We start from the raw sequence: 19,975 nt of genomic DNA on the forward strand, positions 1-19,975 counted from the left end.
TTGGTAGAGTGCAGCTCTTCACTGCAGTATGTGTGTCTGTGTATCTATGATCTGTGTGTGTGTGTGTGTGTGTGTGTGTGTGTGTGTGTGTGTGTGTGTGTGCAGGCATGTATGTGTGTGTTACTCTGCTTGTGTGTTGGAAGGGGAATTGGAGCAGAGGGACAGGCGCACAGCACTGATGGCTAGTCACCTCTCAGGCTGGAGAACACTCTCCATTTGGAGTAAAACCTCACCACCCCAGTTGCCACCTTCTTGGAGGACGGAAGGGTGTAGTACAGGCCCCCATGAGGCTCTCCAGGGGATTCAGCTCATCCAGGGGGCCCCTGAGACAGCACTGTGATTCCTCTTACTTTAAGTTTATCTTGCCACAATTCAGCGTGTCACAGACAAGGACATGCATACATGCGTATGCACGCACAGACACCCGTCCACCCCTCATACCCACCTCCCAGCTCAGCCGGCCACAATTACATCAATTCTGAAACTGCAGACAAGTCATTGGGGGTTGCTGGCTACCTTCTAATTAGCATTACACACTGATTATCCGAGGCTATTGATATTAGCTTTAATCAGTAATTACAATGCTCACATAAAATATTTAATAACTATTCATGATACAAGAAATTTGATTAAGGACAGGACAGAACATTTTCCTTGAATTTTTCACACTGGTCTCTGAAAAGCTCAGCTGGGTTTATCCCAAGCAGGAATAAATACAGTCAACAAAATGACCCATAAAAGCAATGGGGAAAGGCTGACTTGGAGTCACCCTGTGACAGGCCCAACAGCAGTTAGGCAAAACGGGTAAAGGCCATAGGCGATTCCCCACAAGAGAAATGTACGTGTCAACAGATTTAAGGGGAAATTTTCAGCCTCCCTAGAAGTTGAGAAATATTCATTTAAATCAGATGCCATTCCTTTCATCGCATCAGCAAGGATAGTTTACTCTGATCTGTCTGCTGCTCTCGCTTCAAATGCGTCCCAGGCCACTACAGTCTCATCACCCATCCCTTTCTTCCCTCATGGAAAATGCAGCCCCTGCAGTCACTTCCTACCAAGCCTTCTGAAACCACAGGGCAGGAGGAAGCAGGAAGCTACCTTGATTCTTTTTCTTTTTTTATTTCTGGATTGATCTGGTTTGGTTTGTGTCCAGTGTCCAGCTATGTAGACCACCCTGGCCTTGAACTCACCAACCTCTCACGTCGGTTGCCTGAGTGATGGGACTACAAGCACACAGTGCCACGACCACTAATTTTCAGTCTGTTTGTTACCTCCAGTGATACCAAGTGGCCAGAAGTAGCCCACGGGTCCAAGAGGAGCCACCATAGATGTCTACTTCGATATCCCTCTGTGACAGATCAGGGACAGATCAGCTTATGCCCTTGCCTTGTGTTCTTGGCTAAGAAGACACTTCAGTGAAGCACTCTGCCAAGTGAACTGTGACACAAACATAGTAGACACATCCACAAACGTGGACTAGCAGAGAGCCACGCTTTGTCAAACACAACAGCAGACAGGTAGCCGGGCCACATGCCTCAGGCCCTATTCCACTCGGGCAGTTTTCCTGAGCTCTCATCCTAAGCCCAGTCATGAGAACAATGGAAGAGGTCATAGTGAATACCAAGTTGATCCTTGATCTTCTCTATGGGATGAAATGGGGAACCCTTTCTAATCTCTGCCTCTACCATGAGAGCTGAGCTAGGGAGCACCTCCCATGCTGACTCATTAAATCGCAGCATTCAAAGCATGGCTTTGTGATGCCGTTCACTGTGCTCCCACTACAAACATCACCTCACTTACACACAAAACATTAGGAGGTTTCAAGTATGTCCAAACTCTTGACAATGCAAGGCAGTGCTCTCAGCTACAGAATTTACACTCAAGGACCATGCAGTTGCACTATGGGAAAATTTTTTGAAAAAAAAAAAATCTCAGAATGCCAAGTTCATTTTCAGTTTTGTGTTAAATGACATTTATAGGTATCCTATCCAACCCATGGACCCACACAGTCCATGGACCACAGTTCGGACATGCCCAGTAGATTCTAAGAAGTGACTTAGAAACTTCTAGAAATATTATAGTTTGAACCTATGATAAAAATTTGCCATGTTAAAAGCTCACTCCTATCCTGTGGTGCTCCTGGGAGATGGTGGGACTTTCAAGAGGTGGAGACTTCTGGAAGGTTGTAGGTCATCGGGTAGGTCCTTCAAAGGTGACTCTGGGACCCAAGTCACCCCTCTTTTTGCTATTTTATCTGTTATGCAACCAGACCGCTTGCCTTCGGGCATTGTCTCCTCTGAGTACTAGCTCTGTGACCTTCTGAACACTGTGTAGCCTGTCAGATAATGCTCAACTATCTTATCTTTGGAGATTAAATTCAGGGGGCGGGGCGGTACACTCAGAGCCCAGGGATCTGCACCATGAGCAGCTCTGCCTAAATGCCAGCTATTGTCATGAGTAGCACAGTGCCTCGGATGTCACAGTACAGGATTACGCGTAAGGAGGGCATGCCCTAGTGAGAAATGGCTTTAGCATTTGAAAAGGTAACCTGCTGGTATTTATGACTAACCTGACCACCTACTAAGTTTATTTTAGGGACGCCTGAGTAGAGAATGGGGGAAGCAACACAAAGAAAGTACTTGTTCCCCAAACTCAGACCTCTGAAAGGCCAAGTGGGGCTGAGGTTCCAAGCCCACATCTCTACCCTGCTGAGAATACACAACGCTTTGAAGCATCCTAGTCATAGAATATGCTTTTGCACATCCCACGAGACAGTGTGACTAGTTTTCCTACTCTGAGTATAGGAAACTTCTCCAAAGTCACACAACAGAATGGGGATGTTATTTCTCCGAACCCCATGCCTGCCACTTCAGTGCCTATCACTGTTTCCTCCGCTCCTGGCAGGATTCAACAAGACCCAACGATGTGGTGACTCAGGGGGAGGAAAGACAGACATTCTGGAGGAAGAGGGCTAGAGGGGACCATCAGAACCCTACCCACGAGGAACACATTCCCGCTGCATAAGGGACAGACCTGTCCCTCCATCCACCACCTGCTCTCCCTTGCCCTGGAAAGCTCTCAGCTCCTGCAACAGGCACACTCAACCTCAGAGTCCATGGGGGGCTCTCCCACTGAGGGCGCGCTGCTGGGGCTCTGTGTCCTACAGCCACTGGTGCTCCCTCTGTCCCTCCCTGTGGCTGTCGTCCTGTGCTCCTGTGAGAACTGAGGCTTAAAGCCAAGAGAGCAGGTCCAGACAAGCCAAGGGTGCTGTGCCATAGGGAAAGAGAGCCTAGGAATGCTTATCAGGACACACACCCTTACCCACCCCCAAAAGGTTCAGAGGTCTCACAATGCACCCAGCTCCGTGCCCATAGAGAGAAGAGAGGGAGAAGACCCCTCCCCCCAACTTCTAATAACACAGTGAAATGGGACTGTAGTGATTAATGCTGATTGTCAACTTAGCGGGGTCTAGCATCACCTAGGAGACAGGCCCTCAGCACACCTGTGAGGAACTGTCTGATGAGGTTAGTCTCTGGGCATGACTAGGAAGGATTCTCTTGATTAGGTTAATTGAGATGGGGAGACCTGGGCTTAGGTCTTGACTACATAAAAAGGAGAAACCAAGCAGACATATCTTCCTGCCTTGAACTACCAGCCAAAATAAGCCCTTTCATCTTTAAGTTGCCTTTTGTAAGGGTATTTGCTCACAACAAGAGAAAATAATATTAATAACTAAGACAGGCACAGTCACAGGACCCTGAGAGGATGGGGGGGGGGCAGGAGGTGGTGGCTCAGGCCGTGGCTGGCATCAACTGTGGTTGTAGAAGCCTGGTGGAGAATGGTAACGTGCACAGTTTGTTCGCAAGGTCACAGTCACATGTGCCATGGTCACTGGCCGAGTCAAGGTCAGGTGGCTCTGCCAATGAAAGCGCACTGGGGTCAGACTGCACTGCTGCTGGGGAGGTCACGAGACAAGCATGATACCTCAGGGTGGTTCTTGAGAACACTGGGGTCATCATCTTCTGACCCTCCTCCCACAATGCTCTGACACACATCTTTCTACCCTGCATCACAGGAGCCAGAGAAGGCACCACCACCTAGATCTTTACACTCCTCAAGCCTCCAAATCCTTCTGTACTCAAACCAGCCCAGTGCCAGTTTTCTACACTACCCAGGAGATCCTTTTCAAGTGTCACAGCCATATCAGACAATCACCTACTTCCCAGCATCCCTGGGGCCAGGCCTGCATCTGGGCCGGCCCACGCCTCCTGACGTAGAGAGCAAGTAAGAGATGTCTTCTATTTAATGGCCTCAGTTAAATGTTTCATGGGCAAAGACTGAGGCCAGATCACTTTATAACCATTCTTCTGGTTCCTGCATAATTGATGCCCCTTATGCACTTTTCATGATCTAATTTATCTACCTCCTAAAATATTATGTAAAGCCCGAGTCCCATCGGTAATGATCTATGTCCGATTATAAAGTCCACCAAAGGATTTGCTACTCAAGCTGTGTTTAGGGACATAAACTAAGCTGTGTCCTGTGGCAGCGAGACAGGTTCCAGGCAGGAATGAAAGTCTGGGGCAAGAAAAATCTAACAGGTTTAGAAAAGGAACGAAAGACAGACAGCAAGGGGCACTGACCACCTTTCCAGGAAGGAAGGAGAGCTGGAGAGGGCAAAGAAGACTCCCAAAGTTCGGCTATAGAGTGATATCTGGCCCCATCAGGTGATGATGATGATGATGATGATGATGATGATGATGATGACGACGATGACGATGACAATGATGATGACAAGGGTGATAAGGTTGGCAGCTGCCACCCTATAGAGATGAAGGGCCAGGCAGTTCCCAGGCACTATCCCGTAGAGTCTTTACTCGGGAGCTAGGCACTACTGGGACACTCCCATTTCCCAGGTGAGAAAACTGAGGCTCGGAAAAGCATGCTCCTTGCTTAAGTTCTCAAGAGTCAAGAAACAGAAGTGATGGAGCTCAAATGCATGCACTGAGGTACAGAGTCCTGGGTGCTTGGCAAGCTCCAGCGTGCTGGCTGGCACCAGCCACTGCCCAACCATAATGAGCTCTCTCTCCAGAAGCCCAGCCACACAACACTGCTCACAGCTCTGTGGCTTCTCCAAGCTCAGCGCTGACCCCACCCCCCACCCCGGAGCGGAGGCCAAATCAAGATGGATGCTCTCTCCCTCAGCAAATACAACCTCTCAGTCAATCTCTTGGCACTGGAAGCAGGCTCACTGTTCCTGTGTGGAATTCCACAGATGCTTATAAACACTTCCATTACTCCTGAAGTTTTATTTATGGTTTTTGTTAAACCTTTACTCTGAAGTTTGCCATTTTAAACACTCCCTGACTGAGAGAGATTTATATGGGTCCCTCGCACTGAAGCTACCTGAAAGGGACAGAGTCGAAATCAATTTATAGGGCTTCAAGAGAGGTTGACGACTCATCTTTATTGAGAGAGGGTTTCTCTCAGGATGGGGAGAGAAAACATTACTGCCCCGAGGAACGTCCACTCCTTTAACAGTCTGACTGTTGCTGGGCATCGTCTCTGCCTCTCTATCGATACACGAAACAGCATCAAAACATGTTGCACTTCAGACTAGAGAGGAAAATAAAAGTGTCGGTCTCCCCAGAAGAGATCCTTGCTTCTCAGTGTGCTCAGGAGAGATACGCATGACAGCTGAACCTGTTGCTTGGAAGGAAACCAAGCACGGGCAATGACAAGAGTAGAGAGTGGGGAAACAGCCACCTTACAGATTCATTCAGTATTCCCTAGGCCCCACCCGAAGGGAGCACCTACACACGTATTTTGAGGCCTTGTCAAGTAAATTAGGAAAACTCTTCCTTTGAAGATCAATGGTATAGAGATGACTTTGAACTCTTAATATCAGGCATTAGCGACATAATGTTGAGTTTTATTAAGAATGAAAGGAATTTACCAATTTTCTCCCAGCGATCCTCTCTGGACTCTGCAAGGAGGCTAATCACTAGATAATTGTTCGATGGCTCTTCTGGTCCATTCAAACCCATTGAATTGTTTAGAGAGGGAAAAGCAGAAGTCCCCTTGAGGGACCAATTACCAAAATGCAGGGACCTCCCTGACTTGGCAGAATACACATTTTTAGGAGTTGGGGGGGGGAGGGAAGCAGCTCTTAAGAAGGCTGGTACAATAGATAGCCGGAGCTGTAAGAATAATATAGCACAGGGTGGCCGCCTTAAATTAAACACATTTCTTTTCTCACAGTTCTGCAGTTTAGAAGGTCAAGATCAAGGTGCTGGCTGATTCTGTTTCTGTCAATGCCCATACTCGCCATTTTAATATACCCAGGCAAGGGGGTGGGGGTGGGGGGCAATTCTCTTGGGTATTTTTTCATAAAGATATTGATCTTATCAGATCATAGCCACACCTTTTTGATATCTGTACTAGCTACCTTTTCAGGTCTGAGAATATTTCAAAACTTGAAAGTGTTTATTTGGTCTCATGGTGGGGAACGCGTAATTGAATAGACTAAGGTACATCATGGCACCTAGAAAGCAGAGGAAGGGGAATACGGAAAGGAGTGAGACAATACAGACCTAGAACCTAGAATGCTCCCCTCGGAGAAGTGCTTCTCCCAGTTAGATCCCACTCCTTACCATTCACCTCATCTCTTCAGAGCTCACCTCATCCCGTCAGTGCTCATAACACTCAGTAGTGGTAGTGCTCATCACATCTTGGCACTGCCCACCACATCTGGGCAGTGCTCCCACATCTCGACAGTGCTCACACATCTCGACAGTGCTCACACATCTCGACAGTGCTCACCACATCTCTTGGCAGTGCCCACACATCTCAGCAGTGCCCATACATCTCAGTAGTGCTCCCCACATCTCAGCAGTGCTCACCACATCTCGGCAGTGCTCACACATCTCAGCAGTGCTCACCACATCTCGGCAGTGCCAACACATCTCGGCAGTGCTCACCACATCTCGGCAGTGCCAACACATCTCAGCATTGCTCACACATCTCAGCAGTGCTCCCCACATCTTGGCAGTGCCAACACATCTCAGCATTGCTCCCCACATCTCAGCAGTGCTCACCACATCTCAGCAGTGCTCACACATCTCAGCAGTGCTCACCACATCTCGGCAGTGCTCACACATCTCAGCAGTGCTCACCACATCTCGGCAGTGCTTACGCATCTCAGCAGTGCTCACCACATCTCAGCAGTGCCCACACACCTCGGCAATGCCCACCTAATATCCACAGTACTCACCACATCTCATCTCAGCAGTGCCATCTTATTATCCATCAAGGAATTAGATCACTCATTAGGTCGGGACCTCAATATCTAATGGGTTCTAGAAATGCCTTCATAGACTCACTCCAAGGGATGGCAGGGAGGGGAGATGCATAGAGGGGTAGCAGATGGACATGTTCCTGTGCCTGCCTGTGCAGAAGAATTCAGCCATGCAAGAGAGGTCAATGTCAGGGGGCTTCCTCTATAACCCTCTACCTTATTTTTTGAGATAGGGTCTCTCAGTGAAGCTGGGGTTTGCTATGTCACCTAACCTGGCTGGCCAGCAAGTCCCTAATTGCCTCTTGCATCCACCCCAGGAACACCGGGGTCACAGGTGCATATTCCCATGCCAATGTTGGCATCTGTTCTAGGGATTCAGACTCAGGGCCCCATGCTCACACAGCAAGGAATTTACCCACCAAGCCATCTCTCCAACCTCCCCTGACTATTTTATAATCAGTCATCAGAATTAATCATCACAGTACCATTTCATTATTCCTGCAAAGGCCCCTCCTCCAAACACAGCCACCTTGAGAGTTAAGATTTTGACATATGAATCTGGTGGGGTGGGGGGAACAGCCAGTCCATAAACTGAGATGCCATAACTTGGTGTTTTGTACACTTAGGAAACTCCTCCTCAGGGTTCAATAACCCCCTCACACACTGGGAGCCCCATCTGTTGGGGGTTGGTCTGGTGCCATGTATTCTAATGTTACATACTGACCCCCAAGATCTGGTTCCTGCCCAGATGAGAACATCTGGGCAGTGCTCACACATCTCGACAGTGCTCACCACATCTCTTGGCAGTGCCCACACATCTCAGCAGTGCCCACACATCTCAGCAGTGCCCACACATCTCAGCAGTGCCCACCAACTGATGCTGTGTAGGCTTTGCTCTACCTAATTTAAAGTTAGTCAGTTAATAAAATAGCTAGAAGCCTGTAACTGGGCAGAAGAGAACTGGGCGGGGCTTAGGTTCCTGGGCTTGAGGTCAGAGAGGGACCACAAGACTGGAGGAGAAAGAGGAAGCAGAAGAAGGAGGAGAAGAGAGCGAACAGAATTTGGAGGAGGAGGAGGAGAAGCCAAAGAGAAGGAAGTTGCCATGGGGCAGCAAGGACCATGAGGGCTGGCCTGACGGAACAGAAGCAGCCCAGGCAGGGATGATTACGGCAAGTAACTTGGGGTGCGTAGCTCGGAATAGTAACATAGCTTAGAGGGTTGATACCTGCCCAGTCATGGTGCCTTAAGCCTTTTATAATTCTCAAAGGTCTCTGTGTCGATTATTTGGGAGCTAGCCTGGGTAGAGAAGCCTGCTAGAGTCTAAGATCCTTTCCACAACACCAATCCAAGCTGCCTTTCTTTAGTCTCTTCCCTCCCTCCCCAGCACACTCCACGGGAGCCCCAGGTTCCAGAGCCTTCCTCCCAACCGCAGCCCTGAGCCCTTTCCTGACTTAAGGACTAACAGCTCTCCTCTCCCCACCTCCCACTGTGTACACAACTCAGGACGAAATTCAAAGAGACAGCACATGCATGTATTTTTTTTTTAAGTTGGAACCAAGTAGACAGATGTGCAAACTCAGGCTCTGGCCCTTGGTAGCTGTGTGATCTTGAGAAATTTGCTTATGTTCTTGGAGCCTGCAGTTCCTCATCAGTAAAATGGAGAAATAACAGCTCTTAATGTATTGGATTCTGGGGACAAAAGAGAAAGGATGCTGGGAAGTGCTTAACGGGATGCCTGGCCTGATAAAACATTAGTTATCGTTACTCTCGCCACTGACTTCTGGTCCTAGCATCACTTAGAGGCAAATAGCCCTTAAATTTATGTCTGGAGTCTGAACCTTTCTCCAAAACTTCGTCCAAGGAAAGCCACCTGTCCTAGAGTCCCCATATGTCAAAGGCAGCTAAGTTCCATTGTACTAGCTAGTTGGTTGTTGTCTGTGTTTTATTTTATTTTGGTTTAGTTTAGTTTAGGAGTGGCTGGTTGTTGTTGATGTTGGGTTTTTGTTTTGTTTTGCGTTTGTTTGTTTATTTGTTTTCAATTTAGCACAAGCCAGACTTATTTGGACAGAGAAAAATCGCAATTGAGAAAATGCGTTCATCGGAGCAGCCTGTGGGCAAGTCTGTGTGGGCATTTTCTTACTTAGTGATTGATGTGGGAGGGTCCAACCCACTATGGGCAGTACCATCCTGGGAAGGTAACCCTGGGTTGTATAAGAAAGCAGGCTGAGCAAGCTATGAGGAACAAGGCAGTAGGTAGCACTCCTCGGCGTTCTTCCTCTGCATCAGCTCCTGCCTACGGGTTCCTGCCTTGAGTGCCTGCTCTGACATCCCTGGATGATGGGCTACAAGCTGGAAGCTGAAATAAACCCTTTCCTCTCCAAGTTGCCTTTGGAAACAGGATTTATCCCAGCAACAGACCCTCAGCATGGCTGAAGCGACTCTTAAGTCTCTTGTACCTTTTTACACCACCACAGCCTTCTGACCCTGACACCTGAGGCCACACCCACAGTCACCTCACATTCTCCTCTCTTCTTGGCCCATGTTGTCACTAAGAAGCCTTCCTGGGGCTGGGGAGACAGCTTAGTCCATGAAGAACTTGCATTTGAAACGTGAAGACCTGAACTTGATTCCCCAGAGCCCACACTAAAAACAACAACAAAACAAACAAACAAACAAACAAAAGGCAGATGTGGTAGCTCACGCTTGTGATCTCGGAACTGGGGGGGGCAGAACCCTTTCGGCTCACTGGCCAATCAGATCAGCCTACTGGGCAAGTTCCAGGCCAGTGAAAACTCCAGTCTCAAAAGAAGAGAAGGTGGACATGACTGAGGAACAGTATCCATTCCAGCATGACTGAACTGAGGTACCCAGCCCTCATCCCCTCCTGAAGCCAAAGCCCTAGATGGGCAGTGACATTCTGAGGTGAGTGAGCACGGAGGAAGCCTGGTCTCAGCAGGGAAGAGGCTAGAGCTTTGTAAGAGTTGGAGGTCTTGAGACAACAACACAGAAAGAGGAATGAATTTCCCCCAGTAACTGCCACACAGTTCCTCAGCTGTGGGAGAACAGAGAAAGAGTGAGAAAAAAAACCTCCCATAGTCTAGGCACTGGCAATCTCAGCTCCCAAAAAGCTGCACAGCTGCCCAGGCCTGTACCCTCATCAGCCACTGACCTGGACTCAAAACAGTCATTTTGCTTTGGGGAAGAAAGGCACCTTGCCAACTTCCGGGGTCAGACTCTTCTAGGGGTCAGACAGCCCCAGAAAGTTTCATCTCTGGGAACCCACAGCTGTCCCACCACAGTCTCCTAGAGAGCTACATCCTCATGCACCTAACAACATAGCAGCAGCAGCAACAGCAGCCACAACACTTGGCTGGCCTGTTGCTTCAGAACATAGGCGCTTCAACACAGAAGGGAACAGAGAGGGGTCTCCCTCAAGAACTGAGAGGCTTAGATGCCTCTTCTGTGGGATGAAGGATGTAACCAACTTCGTATGGATTCATGGCAGTGCAAGACTTAAAGCACGTGCCCACATGGTCCCCACCGTCATACTGCCTTCTTTAATTCTGTCTGTATGTCCTGCTGTCAGGACAGGGAGCACATTGCATGAAGAGGTTATTGTTATCCCCAATGCCACATCACTCCATGCAGTGTCTGCCTGTATCACAGTCTGGTCGGACAGCAGATGCACCAGGTCCTCTACCGTCACTGCGGCTGTCAGTGCCCAAAGGTTCTTGCCGTCAGCAGAGCCTTAGCAATGCCTGCAGAAATGTCCATCACCTGACACCAGTCCCAGTGTCAGCGAGGCAGTACGGCAAGCATCCCATACACCTTGCTCTTTTCACACCTCTAAGAGTTGACAGTGTCCCACCCATGCTTGGATCCCACCTGTAGCACACACTCTGTCCAAAGTCATTCATTATACCCTAAGAACTATAGAACTCATCTGGGACCAAAGCCAAGGTTGCACATCAAAATGCCCAAGACTGATCTTTGTGAGAGAGCTACTTAAAAGAAGGCCACCCATGGATGGTAGAGATAGCTGGTCCACTAGATGTACATATCTCCACAAGCATATCTTTAAAAACAAGGTGTCATGGTAGCTCCTAAAGAAGGTAGTGATTCTCTAGCAACAGAACCCAAAAGAAAACCAAAATGAATGAAATACCTGGTAAAGAGTAAAAGCATTGGGGCTAGAGAGATGGCTCAGTGGTTAAGAGCACTGTCTGCTCTTCCAGAGGTCCTGAGTTCAATTCTTGGCAACCACATGGCTCACAAACATCTGCACCCTCTTCTGGCATGCAGGTGCACATGCAGATAGAACACTCAAATACAAGGAGAAGGAGGAAGAGAAGAAGAAGGAGGAGGAGGAGGAGGAGGAGGAGGAGGAAGAGGAGGAGGAGGAAGAGGAGGAGGAGGAGAAGGAGAAGGAGAAGGAGAAGGAGAAGAAGAAGAAGAAGAAGAAGAAGAAGAAGAAGAAGAAGAAGAAGAAGAAGAAGAAGAAGAAAAGCATTATCATAAAGACGTTTAGGAGGCTAGGGAGATGGCTCTGTGGGGAAGAGCACTTGCTATGAAAGCAAGCAGACCTGAGTTCAAATCCAGAGTACTTACATAAAAGGCCAGGTATACATGAGACCCATAACGCCAATGATATGAGATATGGCAACACAAAGAGATCCCACAGGCTTATATCCTTGAAGCAATGCATTATGTTGATCAATTTCTACCTCCTCCCAAACAGAAATTAGGTGTTGTCACTCATCTTTACCCACCCTGCTCTTCAGGAAGAGCCTGTGACACCACAGGGTTCATGTGTCACTACAGGCTGTCTCATGCACGCATGCCCATGCTGAGACTGGACACAGCAAACATCTTTGGTTCTTCTGGCAGCTCCAGATCTCAATGGCTCCAATCCTCACTCCGAGCCAGGGACAGACTGATGACACCGAGTCCTGAGGAAGGCCAAGGCTCCATTGCTCTCACATCTTCTCTATATTTGGCCATCTTCCTAGAGAACACGGAGCAAGTCATAGAAAGCGGAAGAAGTGGAGGCTGCTCAAGGAACAGGTTCAATTAGGCGTCCCTCCCGCAGTCAGCAGTGGCCCCACAGCCCAAAGCAGCAATCCACGTTTTATTTGCTCATAAACATTAATGGGACCAAACCTCAAGGAAAGAAGCAGGAAAAGCCAAATGCCATGGAGCACACACGGCACCATAAAACGTGGGCTCTGAGTGGGAGGGGAAAGGTAGGAGCATCAGGGAGGGAGAGCCTTCTCTCCCAGATGGACCGTCCTCGGTGACCAGCAGGAATGGGTGTAGGTAGGTTTTCCTATTCCTTGGAGTTCTGCAAGCCCTCTTCCTGGAGTGGAAGAGAAAACTGTAAAGCAAAAAAGTAAATCCTTTCCATTTGCAGACAACAGGGAGCAATGGCTACTGAGGCCCGCTCAGAACAGCCTCAGACATGCTCAGAGATGCCCTGGTGTGGAGGCAGAACTCCTAACAGAGCTCAGAGGGCCTGGCCTCAGGCTCTGCTTATCAATGATGACCCTAGCAATTTTTGGAAAGCTCATACTACCTCCGTTACTCTCCACTCTGTCCTGTCCACATCGGGGCAAGTCCCAGACACCTGCTGGGGGGGGTGGGGCAGGAACGGGTGCAAAGCACTGCATCGTGTGCTCAGGAACACGATGTCTAACTCAAGCACTGCACGAAGCTCTGAAACGCCCAATTCATTTGATCTTCTTCAACAACCAGCTCAGGATACCTGAGGCTCTGAGAGTAGGCGGCTATGGTGCAGGGTATCATGGTCCAGCATGACAGGCCAGGGCTGGAGCCCAGATACTCCAAGAGGTCATGCTTTTCAGAGGGGTGAGAGCCACACACATGTGTATGACAAAACATACATGTATGGTCAAGTGTGAAAGCCAAAGGTCGTCAGGTGCTGTCTACCTTGCTTATCTGAGACAGGGTCTCTCACTAGCCTGGAACTGGCCAAGTACACTAGGCTCGCTTGCTGGCCAGTGAGCCTCAGGGCTTCTTTATCTACCTCTACCTCCCCAGGATCGAGATGGCTTGGAATTGAACTTGGGTCCTCATGCTGGGGAGCTGTCTCCTCGGGCCTGAGTTGATAAATTTTTTTTTAAGCTATAAACTGTCTGACCCAACTGCATAGAGCATCGGCCCAGGACGTGCACATCTAGTTGCTTAAGCAAAGCTGTGGCGTTGAACTGAAGACCTCTCCCTCAGGCTCACACCTCTTTGCTCTGAAGCCCCTCAGGGTCACCCGCCTGTGTTAGACAGAGCCCCATGTTTGTTCTCCTTCTCTCTTTTCTGTTTAGATGGGGTCGGCTTATGCCACCCAAGCTGACGTTGACTGATGATCTTCCTGTTTCAGCCTCCCAAGTGCTGAGCTCATACGCCTCAGCCTCCATACCCAGCTCTTGTTCTCCCCCTGGTTGGGAGGGAACCATGGGATTTTGGACCCCCTCCTCTGACCAGCTTTGTGTCGAGGTTTGAGCACACAGGGAGGGACTCAACCCACTTCCTTTCCTAATTTCCTCTCTCATTTGCCTATTGGATTTCCACATAGGGCTGGATTTTAGAACCAGGCTGGTTCCCTGGAGGAATTCCTAAGACACCATCTGCTCGTGTGCTTCTGAGCCACCTCTGCAAACTAAAACACGGGATGCTCGTCAATCATCCAAAGGGAGATGCTCGATCCACTCTCAGGCAGCCACGTGTGCGTGTGCCCTTGAACGTGGCGGCTGCTTCACCGGGGAGGAAGATACTCAGATCTTGCAGGTGCTCTGACCGTTCTGGAATCATCTCTGATTTGGATCAAGCCAGATCTGACCAAGTCAGAGACATGAACAGGGGGGCCAAAGCCAGAGAGACCTTGGAGGGACTTATGTATTGGCCCAGGAATGCCTCTGTGCCCAGGGCAGACCCCGTTCCACATAAAAGCACACATTTACAACACTACAAGTACATCCGCCACCAGCTGTGTCAGGAAGCTGTCCCTAGGATGTCAGCTCAGAAGTGTGGCTGGCCAATGCCATACTGCTGTTTAGATGTGACTACAGTGTCCCTGTGAGCACCAAAACTGAGTTTTGTCCTGGCTGCAGTAGGCCCCACTCCAGTGGGTCCAATGAGCTCAGTTCTCCTTCCGTGGTAGTCAATGAGTTCAATTTCTCTCCCTTGGTGTCAAGGAAGTAATAGGGAGGTGGGGAAAGTGTGTGAAGAGAAGGCTTCTAAGCAGAGTCCCATTTTGCAACCTAGACACACTTCAGAGGACATGAGGTCACCTATCTGCCTCAGTCAGAAAAACCCAAGCCCTGAAAGGAACAAGTCTGCTCAGGTATAACTTACTCTAAAGCTTCTAAGCCATGCTTTTTCTGAGCGCTCACCAGAATGCTGACCTCCCAGACTCCTGATTAGCAGTACTCGTCTTCCTCAGTTGGCAGGGAGGAAACAAGAAGATGGCGGCGGCCTCTAAGCTGTCCCTGGCCCCAACTTCTTCCTCTTACACCTCTGCTCCTCTCCGCAGTTCCAAGGACTTACACCCTGTGTTCAGGCTGCCACCTTACACCTCCATAGAAAGAGTTTGAAATCTGGGAGAATTCCCCTTAATATTTTATTAGGATACACAAAACAAGGCAGTCAACAGCCCCGGGGCCTGAGCTGCTACAGGGGAGTGGGGACTCGACAGATGGAATGCTTCTATTCACCTTCTGTCTTCCACGGGCCTTCCTGGCCCCAGGTGAGCTCATTTGGCCATGAAGGTGAACTTAACGGACTAGTTGGCCAGCCCAGTGTTCCCACTGAACCAGGAAGCAATCTGCCTGAAATCGCAGCTCCCTGATGAGATCCTCGAAGGGGCCTTGAGGCAGTGCTGGGTGAGCAGATGTGTCTGCGGCTCTACCAGGCCTGCCCAAAGCTCAGAGGAAGCCACAGCGTGGCAGATGGTACTGTCTTGCCTCAGTGTCCCTGTGGGAGCTGGTGGGTGAGTCTATATGGTAGTCAGTATAAGAATAGGAGGCAAAGTGTGTACACCCCCCCAGAGGATTTTCCTAGACTTTCTGAGTCAAAAAGAATCTGTGGTCAAAGCCAGTGTGGTGGTGCATATCTTTTAGCACTCAGGAGGCAGATGACTCTCTACATAGTGAGTTCATGGCCAGCATGGTCTACCTAGTGAGTTTCAGGACAGCCTGGTCTACATAGTGAGTTTCAGGACAGCTTGGCCTACATAGTAAGCTCCAGGACAGCCAGGGCCACATAGAGAGACCCTATATTGTCCACCCCAAAACAATCTGTGGTCAAACAAGCCTAGGAAAGACATGATTAAGGCAAGTTTAACAGGTTTCTTCTCCTTTGAGACATTTGTGCTTTTTAGAATCTCCGGGGGGGTGGGGGGGGGAGGGGGTGACAGAATGGGTTGTTCGCAGCATCACTTGGTTGCAACGGTTAACTCTTCAAAGCATCTTTGTTTGTTTGTTTGTTTGTTTGTTTGTTGTTTTCCAAGACAGGATTTCTCTGTGTAGTCTTGGCTGTCCTAGACTCGCTTTGTAGTCCAGGCTGGCCTCGAACTCACAGCGACCCGCCTGCCTCTGCCTCCCGAGTGCTGGGATTAAAGGCATGTGCTACCACGCCCAGCCTCTTCAAAGCATCTTAAAGGACCAAAAGGACCTCGTGGAATTCGGACTCAGAAGCTTCCAAGAAGAGACATAAACACTCACAGGAATCAAGCCTCTATGGGAGGCTGGAAAACTCTCCCTCCTCTCCAGTGGGGCCCAGAGTCGTCACCACCCAGAAATGGTCCACGCTTCTCACCCCAAGCTGGTCTGAGCAGAAAGGGATCTCAGGTCACCAGAGGCCCTTCTCCCCCATTGCCTAGATGGAAGTTCTGAGAGATTCCATACAGGGATTGGTTCACAGTCACGCACCCGGCCTGTATGCCTCCCGACTCCTGGCAGGAAAGCAGCTATGCTCCCATGTCTGCCAGCACACAAGACACAGAGCAAAGACAAACACAAAGATGCAGTCTCACTACTGGGGGGAAGTGGGTGGGGAAAGGGGGCGTTTATAGCCCTCCTCTTGCCCACCTCCACCTGGGAGGTCATGTGCCCCGCAGGCCTCCACAATCATTCTTTTTCCTGTTTTGGTTCAAGACAGGCTTTCTCTGTGTAGCCTTGGCTGTCCTCGGTTTGTACACCAGGCTGTCCTCGAACTCACAGAGAGCTACCTGCCTCTGCCTCCCTGAGTGCTGAGATTACAGGTGTGAGCCACCACGCCCAGCCACCCTCCATGGTCTTATCCATCTCCCAGGCTAAGGATGCTTCAAGTGGTCCAGCTATTCTGGTTGACTCCACCTCGACAACCAGAGAGAGCTCAAAGACCGCATGTACACACGCATGCGCGCCATGGAGGTCAAGGGTCAGCTCTACTGTAGCACACCTTGGCCACTCAGGGAGGAGAAAATCAACTTTGTGACAACAGAGCATGAATCCCGTGCCAGCAGCCTGGGTTCCTCGCCTCTCTCAGGACACGTCTCACTTCACTGGGGGCAAACTGAAGACTTATGCGATAGCACAACATGAAGGGTCATGAACCTTGAAGTTAAGCCCATAAAGTTGTCACGGGCCACAGAGGTTCAGGGGACGGCGTCATGGCACTGAGTCGTCATGGAAGAATCCTGGGAGTCCTGCCAGGGTGAAAGGCATCCATTTACAAAATGAATTGGCTTCTGGAAGTAATGTGCTGTGCAAGGCGATTTTTCCAGACCAGGTGGCAGTGAGGGTGGGGACAGAAAGGGACGCCCCAAGGCAGCCGTGGACAAGAACTGCTTTCCTGGCTAAGGAAGGCGGTGGACAGCCCTTTACCAAGACTCAAGTGGGTGGGGCCAACCATTTCTTCCTGTACCCCTGCAGATCCCCAAGCTGCTATTATCACCTCCCCCAAAAGGTTTTTCCCCTTTCTCAAAAACAACGACTTTGCAGCCCTTTCTCAGGGGCTATTAATGGCTTTTGAAATACAAACCTGGTGCTGCAAATGCCGCCTGGCCAATTTACCGGAACACTTCGCCTCCCCAGAAATTTCTCCTCAAATGGCTTTACTTCTTCTGCCACAAACAGACCCTTTGGGGCAATGGGCCTTTTAATCAACAATTATAAGGAGTTTGAAAAGTCACTTTTAAAAGGCTGTCACGGTGGCGAGCCTGCTCAGCTCTTTGCTCTACTCCCGAGGGACCGCCTCTGTGGTGGCAGGAAGCAGGCACAGGCGGAAGGTGGGTAGGTGGGGAACAGCGTCATCCATCACCCTGCGACAGGTCCAGGGTGCCCAGGGGTCCTCTGAGCACACATCTGCAGCCGCTGCAGTGCTGGCATGATAAATCACAGGCAGGTTGGCACCTCCTGTGGTTGGGCTTATCAGTTTGGTAGCTGCTTCTCCTTTCACTGACCTCTAAAACTGTTTGTGCCTGGGGACCCAGGCCTGGCCTCTCCTGACCCCGCCACACAGGTATCCAAGCCGTGACCTTCATGCTGCATTCCCAGCCCTCCCCGTGCGTCCAACTGCTCCCCTGGGGTCTCCCCTGAACTCAGAATTTCTAAGAAAAACACACATAAGGAAATTGTTTTCCTCGAGTCAGCTTTTCTCAGCTCTGCATCCCATCAAGTGGCATGCCACACTACCAGCCCACCACCCTGCAATCCCTGAAGACCACAAGCTTTGCCACTGACCTACCCTCTGTGCTATCCAACTCCAGCCAGAATCTGTTTGGCTTGCCGGGCAGACTGCCTCCCATACCTGCACCACTATACCACTAAGCCCTGCCTTGTCTTCTTGCACAGCAGCATCCCTGCCTCCTCTCCCGCTTCCTCACCCACCAAAGCCAGCAAAGTCTTGCTGCAGCTTGACCACAGCAGCAGCTTCACCCCACTTCCAACCCATGCCCCGACATAAATGCCAACATACAGCAACCTCTGTTGGCTTCGTGACTGAGGATGCTTGTGACCAGCATTCTCATGGTCCCACTATGATGACACCCCCACAATGACAACACACACACACCCACTGTGGTAGACTGTACCTTCAAAATAGGAGCCAGAATAAAAATCTCCCTCCTTCTGTAGACTAGGCTAGCCTTGAACTCAGAGATCTGCTTGCCTCTGCCTCTTGAATGCTGGGATTAAAGGCGTGTGCTGCCACTGTCGCTGTCCAGCCTAAGTCTTCCTTAAATTGCTTTTGTTGGGTATTTCATCACGAACTGACATAGGAGCCTGATCCCATTGATGCTGGGTCATGTTGGCTAGTTGGATGACGTCTTTGTCTTAATCCTGTGCCTGACGCCCCCACCCCTGGCTGGCTGTTCACTCTGCCAGAGGGACTTCCTTTATTTGGTTTGGGGCTACTCCCAGAGCATTCTACGCATTCCCAGGAAATATAGACTGAAGAAGTGTTTAACTCTATAATGCCCAACTAGGAAATTGCTGAGCTGTAGACTATGGAAAGAATGAACTTGGATCCATCATGGCGGGGAAGGTCTGGCAATGGGAACATGAGTAGCTGGTCACACTGGCTTCCCAGTCAGGACAAAGAAAGAGAAGAGTGCTGGTACCCAGCCGGCTTTCTCCTTTAGCCACAAACCCCAAATCACCTAGTGATCTTGTAGAGGTGTCAATCATAGGTCCCCTCCTCCTGGTCCAAGCCTCTGGCACAGAGATTGGTGGGAGTACTAAGCTGAAACAAGTATAGAACCGAATCTCCCCAGACTGATAGATCTAGATGGATACAGTAGAGCAAGGGCAACCATTTCCAGGTTCCTCAATTCATACATCTAAAGGAAGACTGCAGTCCACTTGTGGGCCAAGCCATTTTCAATGCAATAAGACAGAAACCCAGCCAAATAAGGGTAAATTAAGTGATCAGAGGAAAAGGAGAAAGAAAGAGGGTGGGGGGGAAGCATTATTTGTGTTCCTGGATTCAGCTTTGCCTGAAGGAAGCCTCTGAATTTGCCTGCTCTTTAAAAGCAAGAATCAGAGGGCACAGCTTTTCTCCACAGAAGTTGCCCAAACCAACCAAGGTATCTATGAATCAACTTGCCTCTTCAATCCCTTGACCAATAATCATAGAGCCTGTGATTTTTAGTGTTGACCTTCAACTTGACAGGATCTGAACTCACCTAGGAGACAGACTTTCAGGCACCCTGTGTCAGAGTGTCACACCAGTATTCCCATTATATTGTTGACAGGATCTTTGTTCCCCAGTGACAACGTCATGGATGGGGCCTCCGCTGTCTGTGTTTTTCCAGTTCTTTTGTGTTCTGAGCTCTCACTAGAATGTCTGGTTAAGTTCTATTTACAGCATTTAAGAGCTTTTCTAGCCCAAAGTTCCAAACTCTTCTACACATCCCTCCTGAAAACCAACCCTAAAAAGCCAAGATCCAGATGTTGATCTTTACCACACTAACAACCTCACTTCCTGATGCCAATTTTCTGTATTACTTGTGCTACAACAGAATTACCTAAGGAAGAAAGGGTTTATTTGATCTTACAGTTTCAAGGGACACAGTCCCGCATGGCAGGGTAGGTATAGTAGCAGGAACAGGAGGGAGATAGTCACACCGCATCTGTGCTTGGCTAGTTTATGTCAACTTGACACAAGCTAGAGGCATTGGAGAGGGGG

General features: G+C 49.5%; 1 long non-coding RNA gene across 2 annotated transcripts in view; it reads right to left on the bottom strand.

Moving 5' to 3' along the window:
• The window catches only part of LOC311586736, a 41,102-nt gene extending 21,497 nt beyond the window's left edge, over positions 1 to 19,605 (bottom strand). The window contains exons 1-3 of one of the 2 annotated variants that reach the window (XR_014775639.1): positions 19,473 to 19,605; positions 12,067 to 12,302; positions 5,514 to 5,616 (exon numbers count right to left, since the gene is read on the bottom strand). This is a non-coding gene — a long non-coding RNA (uncharacterized lncRNA). Of the gene's footprint in view, positions 1 to 5,513; positions 5,617 to 12,066; positions 12,303 to 19,472 lie in introns of those variants that run through there. The other variant, XR_014775638.1, reaches the window with a different exon arrangement.
• Between the last annotated feature and the right edge of the window lie 370 nt (positions 19,606 to 19,975).

This window comes from Acomys minous (genome assembly GCF_964271855.1).
Source record: "Acomys minous genome assembly, chromosome: 16".
NCBI classification, from domain to species: domain Eukaryota; kingdom Metazoa; phylum Chordata; class Mammalia; order Rodentia; family Muridae; genus Acomys; species Acomys minous.